Source organism: Mauremys mutica, chromosome 5, assembly GCF_020497125.1.
Source record: "Mauremys mutica isolate MM-2020 ecotype Southern chromosome 5, ASM2049712v1, whole genome shotgun sequence".
NCBI lineage: Eukaryota > Metazoa > Chordata > Testudines > Geoemydidae > Mauremys > Mauremys mutica.
The window spans coordinates 58,111,498-58,127,350 of NC_059076.1; positions in this window are offsets into that span (position 1 = coordinate 58,111,498).

Here is a 15,853-nt window from a genome sequence, read left to right on the forward strand (position 1 = left end):
TGGGCCCAGCCCCATGGGACAGAGGATCCACTACTACTGGTTGAGCGTGGAGAGGGTTCTCTCCAGCCCCACTCCGGGAATGACCCTCTGCACCTGGCCGGAGTTAGGGTTCTGGTTCTGGGGCAGAGAGTGCTGGTGCAGGTGGGCGGCACCCCCTTGGCAGGACAAAGAGGAGGGCATTCTATAATCAAATGATTTTTATTAAATGTAGCGTAACTACTCTGTGCTTTTCGATTAAAAAAAATGATATGCCAAATCTGCAGCCCTCATCATCTGATATAAAGCAATAAGGCATAAAACCTTTTTAATTTCTAAAAGTTGGTGGGGGTTATGGGTTTGAGCAGAGAACTGGGGATCAGGAAGCCTGGCTTCCACTCCCATTTCTGCCAGCCACTTGTTGTGTGACCTTGGCCAACTCACTCGCCTTCTCTATTCCTCATTTCACTCGTCTGTAAAACAGTATGTACCTAGAAAGGCTGTGCTGATAGGAAAGGGTTTCAGCTCCCCTCACCCACCCACAATTTTCCATGTCATGTGGTGAGAGCTCCCTCATCCACGTGGCCAACTTCTGGGTGGGCTGGAGCAGTTTTCATGATTCCGCTCCCCCAGCTCACCAAGGAATTAAAAGCTGTTGAAAGCAGTGGGGCTGGAGAGATTGTTGTGATCAGGGTGGGGAGCCTTGGAATCAAGACTGAGGGATAGAATCAAGCTGGTGAACTCCCATCCACATTGCCTGCTGCCGTGGGTAGGGTGAAGAGAAGCTGAGCTGTATTGGGGAAAAGTTATGGGGAAGCAGAGGAAGAAAGATGTATGGAGAACAAAGAAATCGGAGAGCACAGAAGGTGGGGAAGGGGAAGGGAATCAGAGGGGAAATGGAAGACAAAGAACAAAGATAAAGTAGAAGCTTCTCCAGTCTGAAAAAGAGGGAAAGTTTGGTCCCTCCTTCTTCCCTCCCCCAAGAAAAAGGTGTGAAAGTGAGAAAACAATACTGGAGAGGAGGGAGGAAACAGAGCTGAAATGATAGTAAAGAGGAGGAAATTAACTGTAAACAGGCAAACAAAAAACAAGTGGTATCTAGGTGTGGAACACCCTCATTATGATTAATACTAAAATTGTCCACAGGGACCTTGATTCTCTACTGCACTGTGGCTCAGCTCTCTCTCACCCTAGTCTCCTCATGCATATCTAGCTCTGTAAGATGCTAGCTCATCACTGGGAAAGTTGTTTGCAAAGGATGATTGGTGGGTGTATAAAGCAGGCATCTTTCAGCGAGCCTGTGTGGTGTTTACTTTCCCTTAATTAAGGGAATTTTGGGGGCCGCAGTAGCAATGATGTTCCAATAACTGAAATGTCCTCTTTCCAAAAAAACAGCTCACATTTTGTGTTTGGACAGGAACTGAGCCTGCTAAAAAAAAGTAAAACAAGGGTCACTGTCCTAGATGCTGTGAACTTGCAGGAAGATAGCAAAGAGAAAGAGAGAAACAAACAAGCATTCATTTCAGATTAGACCAAGACAGCACAGAAAGTATGTTGTTGTATGACACTGCCAGCAATGAAATTGCAAAGTGGAGTTTAAATTCAATTCCATAATAGAGTTGCATTCAATAAAATAACCTGACATGTAATATTTTGTCTTCTGAGTCATTACTACACTGTCACTGGAAAAACAAACTATGCAAAGATGTTGGGTTTATTATTCATCTATTCTGAAACTTATCAAAAAGTGAAACCTCTTATACAAAAAGTTCTTTCCAGCCTACTCTTAATGACACAAAGCTGAAGCCGATAGCTGTAGGAGCTGAATAGGATGAGGGGTAATAATACTTAACATATCTTTTTTTGGATGTACAGCCCACCTTGGCCAGTGTTTGCATACATTTCTTCTCCTTAGGGTGTGTATTTTGATGGGATGATTGGTTGATTGTCTTATCAACTATTTAAAGGGTTGAACACAAACAGATCCTTAGGGTATATCAGGGGAGCTGGAACAATTTGTATAGTGAGGGTTCCGAGAGCCATTGAACCGAACTGTAAACCCTGAACCGAAATGGAAACCACTTCAAGCCAGGGGGTGCTGCAGTTCCCCCCGCACCCTTAGTTTCAGCACCTATGGGGTATATTGCACAAACATAACTGTGCTTTAGATCATGATATTTCTAGTTTAGAAGATGATCATTTTATTTCCAGGATAGGGACTAATAGCCTATCACAGTGTACCTGAAACCTTGACTTAGCAACATTTAAGGATACCCATTGCCTGGTCACACACATTTCTGAGGTGCAGAATTACAAATCCACATCAAAGCTATATGCTGAGCAAGATCCATGTTTGTGAAACCTAAGCCAACTGAAAGGATAAAAGCAGAGCAATGCAGATTTGGAGAAATATTAGTTGGCTCCTATACTATGGTCCCTCATTTTTTTATTAAAGGAAGAAAATAAGAAATAAAAACTCATGCCAACTCCAAATGGTACTGCTCTTCAGCTAACCCAGGTTGGGATCTTCAGCAAACTACAGCACTCATCATATAAAGGACAGCTTTCTTCTGTATGGAGAACCAGGGAAATGTCATATCTATATTTAATTCTGGGGGTGCAACTACCCACCTCCTTTTACCAGACAAGCCTCCTGTGGTTTGCAGCAACTGGACTCATCTCCAACAAACCAGAGGGGTGGCAAAGGCTGGGAAGAAGTAATGCTTTCCCCTGCTGCACCTCTGAGTGGCTCCTGAGTAGCCCTTTCTTACCTCAGTCCCTCTGCTCCTGGCATTGCTGCTGTCCCTGAAGCAAGGCACCCACCATCGCAATGTCTTTGAGCCCCAAAGACACTCTCTGGCTGATACCCCACTCCATATGCCTGTTCTTCTCCCATTGCCTTAACAAAAGACACAGTTCACACTTTTATTGGGGTGGGGGGGGGGAGAATCCAGGAGTAGCTCAGGGCACAGAAGAAGGGGGAGGAAGCACCAGCTATTTCCCTTCTTGCTCCATCTAGTGAGCTTCCTCTGGGAAGATACCTGTACAGTGAACAACAGGAGATTCATTTGCAACAGAGTTCACGGAAGTGCTATTTTCTCAGGCAATGCAGAGCTGTTCATCCATTTCCCTACTTAGATTTCTCTGCACTTTGCAGCCCACTACAAAAGCTCACTCTCTGCAGTGCTGCCAAAACCTCCTACACACCTTGGGCTTGGGGGCTCACATGTGACAAGCTTCCTAGTGTTTGTAAGGATTATGGAATCCCTTGCAAGCATCATACAGGGGCTGATTTACTTACAGCTTACCGAAGTGAAGCCCACCTGTTTGTTTGGACGGATAAGGTAGTGTGTGCATCTGGTTTTTGTTTTATTTTCAGGGCATTGCTCCAGGAGCAGAGTTAAGATAACTGGATCCCTGTCTGGCAAGTTCACTCTTAACTCTGCAGTTCCTAGGTTTGTACGGGTAGCTTTATTTAACTCTAACATTCTTGAAAAGTAATATACACTTGAACCACTGACACTTGCCTGCCGCCTTAGTGAAGTGTGTGGCGGGGTGTAGGCTTAAAGAGTTCCCTGGAATTACAATGATTAACATCAAACCACAGAGGAAACTGAATTATACAAAAGCACAAAGTCATCTGAAGGACTTTAATATTTCACTTTTAAACCTATCCAAACAGATCTGTCAGTAAGCAAGACCTTAGGAAAAATATATAATAAACTTAAGGAAGCTGATATTAAGAAAAGCTGCTTGAAGCCTTAGATTTTTTTGTTTTTGTTTTTGATAAAAGACACACACAACACACAAAAATCACTTATCAACCAAATAACTTTGGCTCTCTGATAAACTTTGCAGATCATGAAAGTTCTCTTGCTTTAAGGATATTTTTAAGTGGTTTCAAATTGCCACAGATAATGTGCTGTTCTTTGGCCAAAATGGGGAGGGAAAAATAGTCATGTCTACTGTAGAAATTTGCCAAATAACCTAGAATAATTGTGAATCCACAGTGGCCCACCCACAGATTTGTAAGGAGAGCAGGTTAGTTTTACTGACTGCATCAGTAGTCCTTTCTAGTCCACAGTAACCTCTTGTCACGGAGTGTGGGGGAGTCCGGCCCTGCACCCCTCTTCCTGGGACTCACAGTGACTCTCAGCCAGCCAGTAAAACAGAAGGTTTATTGGACAACAGGAACACAGGATACAGCAGAGCTCGTGGCCAGAGCCAGGACCCCTCAATCTGGCCTTTCTGGGGGGTTCAGGGTGCTTGGATCCCAGCCTAGGATCCCCTGAAAACCCACCACCCAGCTCCCAAACCGAAGACTGACCCCACCCTCTCCACTTAGCTCCTTTCCTTTGTCTAGCTTCCCGGGCAGAGGTGTCGACCTCCCCTCCCCCCTGCCTAGCTCATGTTACAGGTTGCATACCTGTCTCTCACCTATCTCCGACAGCCCCTACTCCATCACACCTCTCCCCCCTTCGAGACTGAACTGAGCGGGGTCACTGCCCAGTGACCTGGGGAAGTTCGGGGCCCCCTCTCCGGGACAGCGCGTCCGCTATCAGGTTGGCACTTTCCTTCACGTGGACCACGTCCATGTCATAGTCCTGCAGGAGCAGGCTCCACCTCAGGAGCTTGGCGTTGGCTCCTTTCATCTGGTGCAGCCAGGTCAGGGGAGAGTGGTCGGTGTACACGGTGAAGTGGCGCCCAAAGAGACATGGCTCCAGTTTCTTAAGGGCCCACACCATGGCCAGGCATTCCTTCTCGATGGCCGCGTAGTTCTGTTCCCGGGGTAGCAACTTCTTGCTCAGGTACACGATGGGGTGTCTCTCCCCCTTTTCATCCTCCTGCATCAACACCCCCCCCAGTCCCGTGTCTGAGGCGTCGGTGAACACCATAAAGGGCGTGTCAAAATCTGGGTTTGCCAGAACTGGGCCTCTGAGCAGAGCCTCCTTCAGCGCCTGGAGAGCCTGCTGGCACTGCTCGGTCCAGACCACCCTATCCGGCTTCCCCTTCTTGCACAGCTCAGTGATGGGGGCGGCTATGGCGCTAAAGTGGGGCACGAACCTTCGATAGTACCCCGCCATCCCGATAAAGGCCTGGACCTGCTTTTTGGTTTGGGGAGCGGGCCAGTCTTTGATTACCTCCACCTTGGCAGGTTCCGGCTTTAGGCAGCCGCTCCCCACCCGATGGCCCAGGTAAGATACTTCCGCCATCCCCACCTTGCACTTCTCAGCCTTTACGGTTAACCCAGCCTCCCGGAGTCGGTCCAGCACTTGTCTAACCTGGGACACATGGTCCTCCCAGGTCTGGCTGAAGACGCAGATGTCGTCAATATACGCCACAGCAAAACTCTCCATCCCCCTCAGTAGCTGATCCACCAGACGCTGGAAGGTGGCCGGCGCTCCCTTGAGGCCAAAAGGCAGGGTCAGAAACTCGTAGAGCCCCAGAGGGGTAATAAAGGCCAATTTCAGCCTGGCATCTGCATCCAGCGGCACTTGCCAGTAGCCCTTTGTAAGATCCATGGTGGTGAGGTACCGAGCACCTCCCAGCTTGTCCAGGAGCTCGTCAGGCCTTGGCATGGGGTAGGCATCAGATACGGTGATGGCATTGAGCTTTCGATAGTCCACACAGAACCGGATCGACCCGTCCTTCTTGGGGACCAGCACCACCGGCGAGGCCCAAGGGCTGGCGGACGGCTGGATCACCCCCAAGGCCAGCATGTCCCTGACCTCTCTTTCTAGGTCCTGGGCAGTTTCCCCGGTGACCCGAAAAGGGGAGCATCGTATAGGGGGATGTGACCCGGTCTCCACCCGGTGGACAGTCAAATTAGTGCATCCAGGCTGATTGGAAAACAGCTGTTGGTACAGATGCAGCACCCCTCTGATCTCAGTCTGCTGGGCTGGGGTCAGCTGATCAGAGAGGGGAATCGCCTCCAGGGGGGAACCAGCCTTTGTCCCTGGGAATAGATCCACTAAAGGGTCATCTCTCGGCTCCTCCCAATGTCCACACACGGCCAACACCATATTCCCCCTGTCATAGTATGGCTTCATCATATTCACATGGTACACCCGGCGGTGGTGCGCCCGGTTCGACAGCTCCACCACATAGTTTACCTCATTTAGTTGCTTGATAACCTTGAAGGGCCCTTCCCAGGTGGCCTGGAGTTTGTTTTTCCTCACGGGGATGAGCACCATCACTTGATCCCCGGTGGCGAAGGCGCGGGCCCGCGCCGTGCGGTCGTACCAGACCTTCTGCTTCCTCTGGGCTCGGGCCAGATTCTCCCTGGCCAGGCCCATGAGCTCGGCAAGTCTTTCCCGGAAGGTCGGGACATACTCCACCACCGACTCTCCACCGGGAGCGGCCTTCCCCTCCCATTCGTCTCTCATTAGGTCCAGGGGCCCCCTTACCCGCCTTCCATATAACAGTTCGAAAGGCGAGAATCCAGTAGATTCCTGGGGTACCTCCCTGTACGCGAACAGCTGGTGAGGTAAGTACTTGTCCCAGTCCTGTGGGTGCTGGTGCATAAATGTTTTTAGCATCATCTTTAGCATCCCGTTGAACCTCTCCACCAGCCCGTTGGTCTGGGGATGATACGCTGAGGCCCAGTTGTGCCAGACCCCACATTTCTCCCACAGGGACTGGTGCAGGTCCGACATGAAGTTGGACCCCTGGTCCGTTAAGACTTCCTTGGGGAACCCCACCCGGCTGAAAATGGTCAGCAGCGCATCTGCCATGGTGTCTGCGTCGGTAGAGGACAAGGCCACGGCCTCGGGGTAGCGAGTGGCGAAATCTACCACCACCAGGATGTGTTTCTTCACTGACCGGGTCGCCTTGCTGAGAGGTCCCACCATGTCCATGGCCACCTTCTGGAAAGGTTCTTCTATGATGGGCAAAGGCCTCAAAGCTGCTTTCCCCTTGTCCCTGGCCTTCCCCACCCTCTGGCAGGGGTCACAGGATTGGCAGTACTGCCGGACATGGGTAAAGACCCCAGGCCAGTAAAAGTTCTGTAGCAGCCTCTGCCTGGTGCGCTGGATTCCCTGGTGCCCTGCGAGGGGGATGTCATGGGCCAGGTACAGGAGCTTCTGGCGAAACTTCTGGGGAACCACCAGCTGCCTCCTGATCCCCCATGACTCCACTTCCCCGGGGGGAGCCCATTCTCGGTACAGGAACCCCTTCTCCCACAGGAACCTCTCCTTTCAACCTCTCCTCATGGTCTGTACTGCACTGGGGTTGGCCCGGTCCCTGAGCTTCCGCAAGGAGGGATCTTTCTGCAACTCGGCCTGGAACTCCGCAGCTGGGACAGGGATGGGGACCTGCTCTCTCTCACCGGCTGGGTCTGAGGCCGCAGTCTCTCTGGGCCGTGTCTCTGGGCATTCCCTTCCCGCCAGGTTAGGGTCCTGTGCCTCAGGCCGAGTACCTTCCCCGTTGTCAGGGCACAGTGCCCTGCGCCGACTCTGACTACGGGTCACGACCAGGGCACCCCGGGCATTGCCTGGCCAGGCCTCGAGGTCCCCCCCCATTAACACCTCTGTGGGCAAATGTGGGTGTACCCCCACATCCTTGGGGCCCTCCTTGGCCCCCCACTTCAGGTGCACCCTCGCCACAGGCACCTTGAATGGGGTCCCGCTCACACCCCTCAGGGTCAGGAAGGTGTTGGGCACCATCCGATCTGGGGCCACCACCCCGGGCCGGGCCAGTGTCACTTCTGCGCCCGTATCCCAGTACCCAGTGACCTTTCTCCCATCTACCTCCAGGGGAACAAGGCACTCTTTCCGGAGGGGCAGCCCCGTGCCCACCCTGTAAACCCAAAACTCGGAGCCTGGAGCATCCAGCCCCTCAGATGCGCTGACCTGGGGCCCCCCTCCCTCCTTCGCCAGTGGTACGCGGCCAGCCCCCCTTTCCTGCGAACGCTGCCCCTCATCCGGCTGGGTCTCTACCAAGTTAACCCAGTGGGGGGTCGGTCTGCTCAGTTTGTCCTTGAGCCTGGGGCACTGGGACCGTATGTGGCCCCTCTGGCCACAGTGATAGCAGCTCATGTCCCGTTGGTCCCCTCGAATCGGGCGGTTGTCCCTGGTGCTGGCCGTTCCCCTGGGGAGGGGGTTCTCCCTATTCCCTCTTTGGGAGGTCCCAGGTTGACTCTCTCTCTGCGTCACGGCGGGCCTGTTCCTTTGGGGCTCCTCCCTGCCACCCCCCAACCGGCTCTTCACAAAGTCATCAGCCAGCCGCCCTGCATGTCGCGGGTTCTCTGGCTTTTGGTCCCTCAACCACAGCCTCAGGTCGGATGGGCACCGCTCATACAGCTGCTCCAGTACCAGCAGTTTAATTATGTCCCCCGGTGTCTGGGCCCCATCTGCCCACTTGCTGGCGTATCCCTCCATGCGGATGGCTAGTTGCAGATAGGAGACCTCCGGGGTTTTATACTGACTCTGGAATCTTTCCCGGTACATCTCAGGAGTCGGCCCAAACTCGCTCAGCAGGGCCTGCTTGAATAGTTTGTAATCCCCTTTCTCCTCCTCTCCCAGCTGGCCGTACAATGCCACGGCTTTGGGGTCCAGTAAGGGGGTGAGAACCCGGAGCCTGTCCGCAGGATCTACCTGGTGCAGCTCGCAGGCCGTCTCAAAGGCACCCAGGAAGTCATCCATGTCCTCCCCCTCTTTGTGCGGGGCCAGGATGCTCTTATCAAAGTTCCCCGCTGGCCTGGGCCCCCCCTCACTCACCGCAGCCCGGGGCCTGCTGCCCCCCAGCCTCGCCAGGGCCAGCTCATGTTGACACTGTCGCTCGTTCTCCTTCCGGTCATGTTCCCTCTGTTCCTTACGATCCTCCAGCTCTCTCAGTTTTATCTCTCTCTCCCATTCCAGCCGCTTGCGCTCCATGGAGGCCGAGCGTCGCCGGTTCGATCCCCTGCTGGGGGGTGAGCTTCGCCGGGAGGATCCCTTGCTGGCCGGGGGGGTCACGACGCCCTCGGTAGCTGCTGGGCTCCTCCTCACCCTCCCCCTAGGCATAGGGGTGGTGGGTCTCGGGAAACCCTCAGCGGCCGGCTGACCACTCCCAGCGGGGACAGACACTGGTGCCTGCGCTGCATCTGCCAGGCTGCTTCCCTCAGAGACAAGGATCTGTTCATTCACACGATCCCCCTCCTCCAGCTGGGCAATCAGCTGGTCCTTGTGAGCTTCCTACTGCGCAGCCCCCTCCGCTTGCACAGCTCCACCAGGTCGCACTTGCACCACTTGGCATACATCTTCCTGCTGGCCACTCACAGGCCGGGGTGTTCGCCGCTCCCCACGGGTTCCAGGGGGACCCCTAGTGTGCCAGTCCTTGAGGTCACCACCTCTCTGCCAGGGTTGAGCTGCAGACTCCTCCGCCCCTGGGACCACTCGCTGCAATCCCCCGGGGGACCCTGTTACTGCACAGTCCTTCTCTCTGGTCACACTCTCCCAGGGGTTAATCACCCCCGCAATCGCCCCTTCGTTTTACTGCTCCCCAGTCACTTACTGCAGGAAGCGCAGTCCACGAGGTGCAGTAGATCCCACCGCTGCCACCAGTTGTCACGGAGTGTGGGGGAGTCCGGCCCTGCACCCCTCTTCCTGGGACTCACAGTGACTCTCAGCCAGCCAGTAAAACAGAAGGTTTATTGGACAACAGGAACACAGGATACAGCAGAGCTCGTGGCCAGAGCCAGGACCCCTCAATCTGGCCTTTCTGGGGGGTTCAGGGTGCTTGGATCCCAGCCTAGGATCCCCTGAAAACCCACCACCCAGCTCCCAAACCGAAGACCAACCCCACCCTCTCCACTTAGCTCCTTTCCTTTGTCTAGCTTCCCAGGCAGAGGTGTCGACCTCCCCTCCCCCCTGCCTAGCTCATGTTACAGGTTGCATACCTGTCTCTCACCTATCTCCGGCAGCCCCTACTCCATCACACCTCTGCATATCTTTGATGCAATATGATAGGTGCATCAACATATCACTTCACACAATGGAATTTATGCAATATAATAAGCTATGTAAAGTAGGCAGCAGATTCCAATGGAGAGGGCCCTAGGCTGAGAGCCAGGAGATTTGGTTTCTGCTTCTAGCTGTGCTACTCACCTTTTCTGTGACCTCGGTCAAGGGACTTCACCTTTCTGTGCCTCAGTTCCCCCATCTGTAACAACACTTTCCTTTATGTGACACTTTTCTTGGGGTGTCCAGGACCATGCGTCACCATGCTACCCTGCTGCCTCCAGCAAGGAGTTTTTCTTGTAGCTGGACTTCACCTCCCTGATGCTGCCAGCCCTTCAGCCACTCAAGTGCTCTCCTCTGGGCTCTGCCAGCCCCTAATTTGCTTTGCAGGTAAATTCTTGGTGTATCCCAGGCCCCGAACTCCTCAGAAGCATTGCCTGTAGTGTCCAGCCCTGTCACTAAACACTCACAGTAAGGAGCAGATTCGCTACTTCCAAGGGAATAGGATACTCACATCAGCTTGTTTGATTCAACTGAGTACCAGCTCCAATCTAACAACACAGCACTGTAATCTATTTATAGTGAAAACAAATATAAGTTTATTAACTTATAATGACTCTTAATGACTTACGAGATAGTGAGGAAGGGTAATAAGAACAGGTTAAAAATAAAAACAAAAGTACAAGACACTAAGACTTAACTTTAACAGGCTGATCTTGTCCAAAGCAATTTCTCACCTAAGCCCTTTCTTGCAGCATTTCAATCAAGGTTGGTTGAGATCCTGTTTTCATGGACATAACAGCACTGTTCGGTTACCCCCTCAAATGCATGACAAAAAGAGGGGTCAATGTGCTTCCCTTCAATACCCCACAGTCCATTGTTTTTGTCTTCAGAGTCAGGAAGACTCCTTGAGGTTTCCTTCCTGGCGTGCAGGCTCCAAGGTGTCTTCCCATACTCCTGTTTGTTTCTCCCCACCACCACCAGTCAACCTACTTTTCCTGTTGACTTTCACATATAAATAAGACTTCCTTTGTGTTGGCTTTACCATGCTCAATTTACATATGAACCAAGGCAGGTGGTTGCACATCTCTTTGTCCGGCAAGACCAATTTGCCAACCGTACCAGTGATACAGATTCTAAAATCTAATTTCAATACATACAAGTTCTTAAACAGCACCAGCACATACATCACATAACAAATTATGATGATCAGTAGGACGTAAACTTCCATTGGACACCTCACATGACCCTTTTTGGGTAAAATACTAAAAAAAGCAGTGTGTTAAGTGTAGTGAGTTTTTCAGGCCTGATAGGAATAGCTGTTACAGACCAATGAACACTTTGCCAGTCACAATTTGTCAACCACTTTGAGATCTACAGATCAAAGTATAGGAACCAAGTATTGTTACTATGTATTTCATGTTGCAACAGATATTTACAGAAAACTGGGAGTTTTGCTAATTTCATGCCATAGTGTGATATTTGTTTCCCTGCTAATTTATTTTGAATCTATTGCACTGCCAACCTCCACTGGATTTTGCACACCAAAAAAATCCCAACCAACCTACTTGAATTAATCCAAAAAACTAGAGAACAGATCCTCAACTTGTCAGAGCCACAATTAAAATAATTAGAGCATCCACGAGCTGAGGATCTGGGCCTAGAACTTAAGTAGATGTGTATAGATGTTACACAAAGGGACCAATGTGCAAGTAGTTTTTTGTCATATTTTCAAGACACTGAGCTACAAAAGAGATACACAAGTTTGGCCAGACATATGGGAGGAAATCCTAGCCCCAGAGAAGTAAATGGCAAAACTTCCAATGACTTTCATAGGGCCAGAATTCCACTGCTGATATTTAACAGGGATAGAAGTTTCTTCCTTAAAAATTGTCTGATTTATATAGGAAAAACCAACACTGGAAACAGTTCTCACTTTAACTCCAAGGTTCACTATTAAAGCAAATGAAGACTATGCTTCAGTAGATTAAAAATAGATTTAAAAACTTCATTTTTACCCTATAGACTTTTACAACATAAAGCCTCCGCTGTCCAAAACATCAGGGAGCCAGGACTCTATTCAGGTTCTGAAGGGCATAGATCATTTTGCATCACGCTTGACTCTCCACACCCTATGGAGGAGACATTGCCCCACAAAGTCAGTGATCAAACTGAAGAACTGATTGCAGTGGTACTTGACAAAACCTGTAAATCTTGGGAGAGTTGTAACAATATAAAACAAGCAACCCCCTTATTTAGCTTTTAGTATTGAGGAGTGTTTTTGGCCTTCTTGAAAGTAAGGGATTGTTCTAGTCCCTGATTTTCCTTGAGCAGGGTCTGCCAAACTGTGAGATATAGAAAGCAGGAGCAGAACAGACAGTTTCTATAATTTTTGGTGGTGCCCAGAATGGGTCCAATTCCCGCCCTCCCCACCCACCTGCATATTGGTGCACATAACAAAATTAATGGGATGGGGCCGAGGGATTTGCAGTGTGGGAGGGGGCTCAGGTCTGGGGCAGAGTGTTGGGGGTAAGGGGGGTGAGGGCTTTAGCTGGGGCTGGGGCTGAGGGGCTCAGGGCTAGGGCAGAGAGTTGGGGTGCGGGGGGGGTGGCTCTAGGGTGGGGCTGGGATGAGAGGTTTCGGGTGGGGGGGGCTCAGCACTAGGGCAGAGGGTTGGGGCTAGGGATGAGGGGTTCACAGTGCAGGAGGGGGCTCAGGGCTGGGGCAGAGGGTTGGGGTGCAGGAGAGTGAGGGTTCTCGCTGGGAGTGCAGGCTCTGGGGTGGGGCAGGGCTGGGGATGAGGGGTTTGGGATGCAGGCAGGCTGCCCCAGGGCTGCGGCCAGAGAGGAGGCCTCCACAGTTCCCCCATCCCTCTCCCTGCTGGCAGCAGTGAGCTCCAGGAGATCCCCCACCCCACTCCCCTGGTAGCACATACACCCGGCACCGGCACTGCATGTGCTCCTAGGGGCCAGGCCCCTCTCAGGTCCAGGAAACTCCCTCACCGCCTCTGTGGTGAGTGCTGAGGGGGGCTGCTATGACATATGCGCCTCCTCACTCTGCAGACGGTGCCGCCTGCTGCCGATGCTGCTCCTTTTTGTAGCCAGCAAGGGAGCACAGTGTGGAGTGGCAGGGCAGCCGCCTGCTGCCCAGGACACAGGCAGGGATGCTCCGGGGGAGGCAGGTGGGGTGGTAGGCACGGCTGGGAACATTGGTGGAGCCAGGACCCTGTGCCCTGAATTTGCTGGAGCACGGGCACCACGGGCCCATATAACTCACTGCCCCTGAGCAGGAGAATCATTTCAGACTGCCAAACTCATTTTTTTAACCCATGTAACCTGTGAAAAGCCAGTACGTTAACCCACTGCTATGGACTGAGTTTTAGATCCTAAACATTAATCCTTGCATTGTAAAACCAAATAATGCACTATACACAATGTTGATGAAGCTGATACATAAGCCATCTTTGTTCCAGGGGTTGAATTTTACTTCCCAAGCATGGACATCTAAAATCCCCATAGATAAATGTTCCTTTTATAGAAGTACGAAAATATTTCTAATGAGATGATTTACTGGAAGTGCTGTAAATGCATGCCCCATAGTAAAGAGGACTGGTAAATCATTCAGCATCTGCAGGAAGGATGGCTAAGGAAGCCAAATGGGTGTCAAATTGCTTCAGGGCTTTCCTTTGCCTGATCTGGGTGAGAACATGAGGTTTTATCATAAAGGGAGAAACTGCAACCTGAACTGACTGGCCTGCAATCCTTGAGAAAAGGCACCAACATCTGTTTCTGGTCTTTTGCTGAAGAATCTCTCCAGTTGATAATTTGGATTGGAAGCAAATTGGTTTGTTTTCATAGGTCCATTTCTTCCAAGCGCAGATAAAACAAACCTCTCCTGTGGGTCCAATGGTTTGTACTCTGAATTCCTGGTTTACGTGGCATGGATTCTCTGTATTATATTGCTAGCACATTATCCATCTTGACAAGAACAAAACTGGCTATGCTTTGGCAAGATTTCTATGGAATAGGACTCCCTGGTCAGATACAAGCATGAAAATAGGATTCTGATAAATTCCCTATGGAGAAGAACATATCTAGAATATATGTTATATTTATCACAAATGTCAAATTGAGTATTCTAGAAGGGAAGCTGTTCTCTGCTAGCAAATTCCGTCCTTAGATTTGACAGATTTTACCGGTCATATTACAGATGGACCCGTGCCACAAGATTTGGATCTGGGTATGAGATTCCTCAAAGTTTGCAGCCATATGGATCAGGAATTATGGATCAAGCCTCATCTCTTATATGTGAAAGAAATTCATCTCCTTCCTTCTCCTTCAGAAACTTTCCTTGAAAGATGGAATAAAGGGGCGGAGAGGGCAAAATAATGGTAAAAATCCTTCAAGAATGGTTCCAACTTCTTATGCCTGAAGTAAAATGAAATCAAAACATGTAGTCTACAATGAGAAGGTGATTCTGAAGAGTCTCAAGGGGCTAAGTGCTTTCTCTTTTTAAAAAGACAGCAAAATGCAAAAACCGTCAGAACCTTGTTTTGGAAGATAGACTTATTAATGTGCACCCATATTAAAGTTGTGAAATACTTCCTACAATGTCTTTTCCTTGAACACATCAATACATGATAAATGAGGAATTCATTTCTTGTACTGAAGGAGCCATAAATATAGCCAGAGGAAGGAGGAACATTGGAGAACTTAACATATTGGAGAGAGAGAGAGAGAGAGAGAGAGAGAGAGACTATATTATTGATTTACTATAGTCTATGCCACCCACATAATCTTTCAGCATGGAACCAGTTTGGGGCAAACTATCTAGATTCTTAAATATAGGATATGGGTAAATATCTATTTCCCCAACTGGAGGGGCAGTATGTATTATTTTGTGATTTCATTTTCCATCAGGAAACAAGCTCTTTCTTTACAGTTATGATAGCATTGACCAACCACAAGAGAAATGCAAAGTAAAGAAATTCAGCTGACAGTGCCTTCTGGTCAGAGTGACGTGGCTGTTTGATGGCTCTCGGAAGTGACAACTGCAGCTGATGTGATTTCTAGATTACAGCTGATAATAAGCCATAAAAACCTGAGTGTAAATCAGCTTGATGTGCAATAATGCAGTATCTTATTTGACTCAATGAGTTCTACCCTAGCTTCAGATTTCACATCTAAAATATTTGTGTGTATCTAAGAGTATGTCTACACTTAGAGGTGTAATTTCCAACTCAAGGAGACATACTTGCACTAGCTTTGACTAAGCTAATGTGTTAAAAAGAGAGTGTAGCCACAGTGGTGGGAGGGGCTAGCTGCCTATTGTCTCAGACATGTACAAACTTGAAGTGTAGACATACCCTACCTTTGTAGGAGGGGGGGGGGAAAGTGTAACATCGTATTTGAGAAATAATGTGTAATCAAATAATTAACAATCCAATACTTATGTGTATGGGGGCAGAGTTAAGGCTGAATGTTCAAACTAGAGTTTTGCATTCTCTGGCTTCTGAGTATTATGGAACAACTACTTTGCATTCAAGTAGTATTTTTGCATTTTATGGTATAGTTATATTGATTTTATTCATACACTCCAAGCACGGTTTTTCAGGACTGATGTTAAATTTGCTGATACTGTGTAATAAGAAAAGTGCTTGGCGCTATAAACACAAATTTCTGAACCTTTCGTCACCGGAGTCATCAAGAAGCATACCATAGATGTGTATTCAGCTAGAAAAAATCATGCTCCATATTATATCTCTAAGAATTGTACTAAAGGTATTGAACTTGCTTCTGTCCTTGGTCCAAAATAGTCCAAATCCAGTGACCTGAGTATGCTGCAAAAGATAACTGTTGATAGAGTTTTTGAAGAGGGCTAAAGGTATGCTTCCTAGATGGAGACAGAAATGAGTTATTGTAGATGTCTCGTTGGCTGAG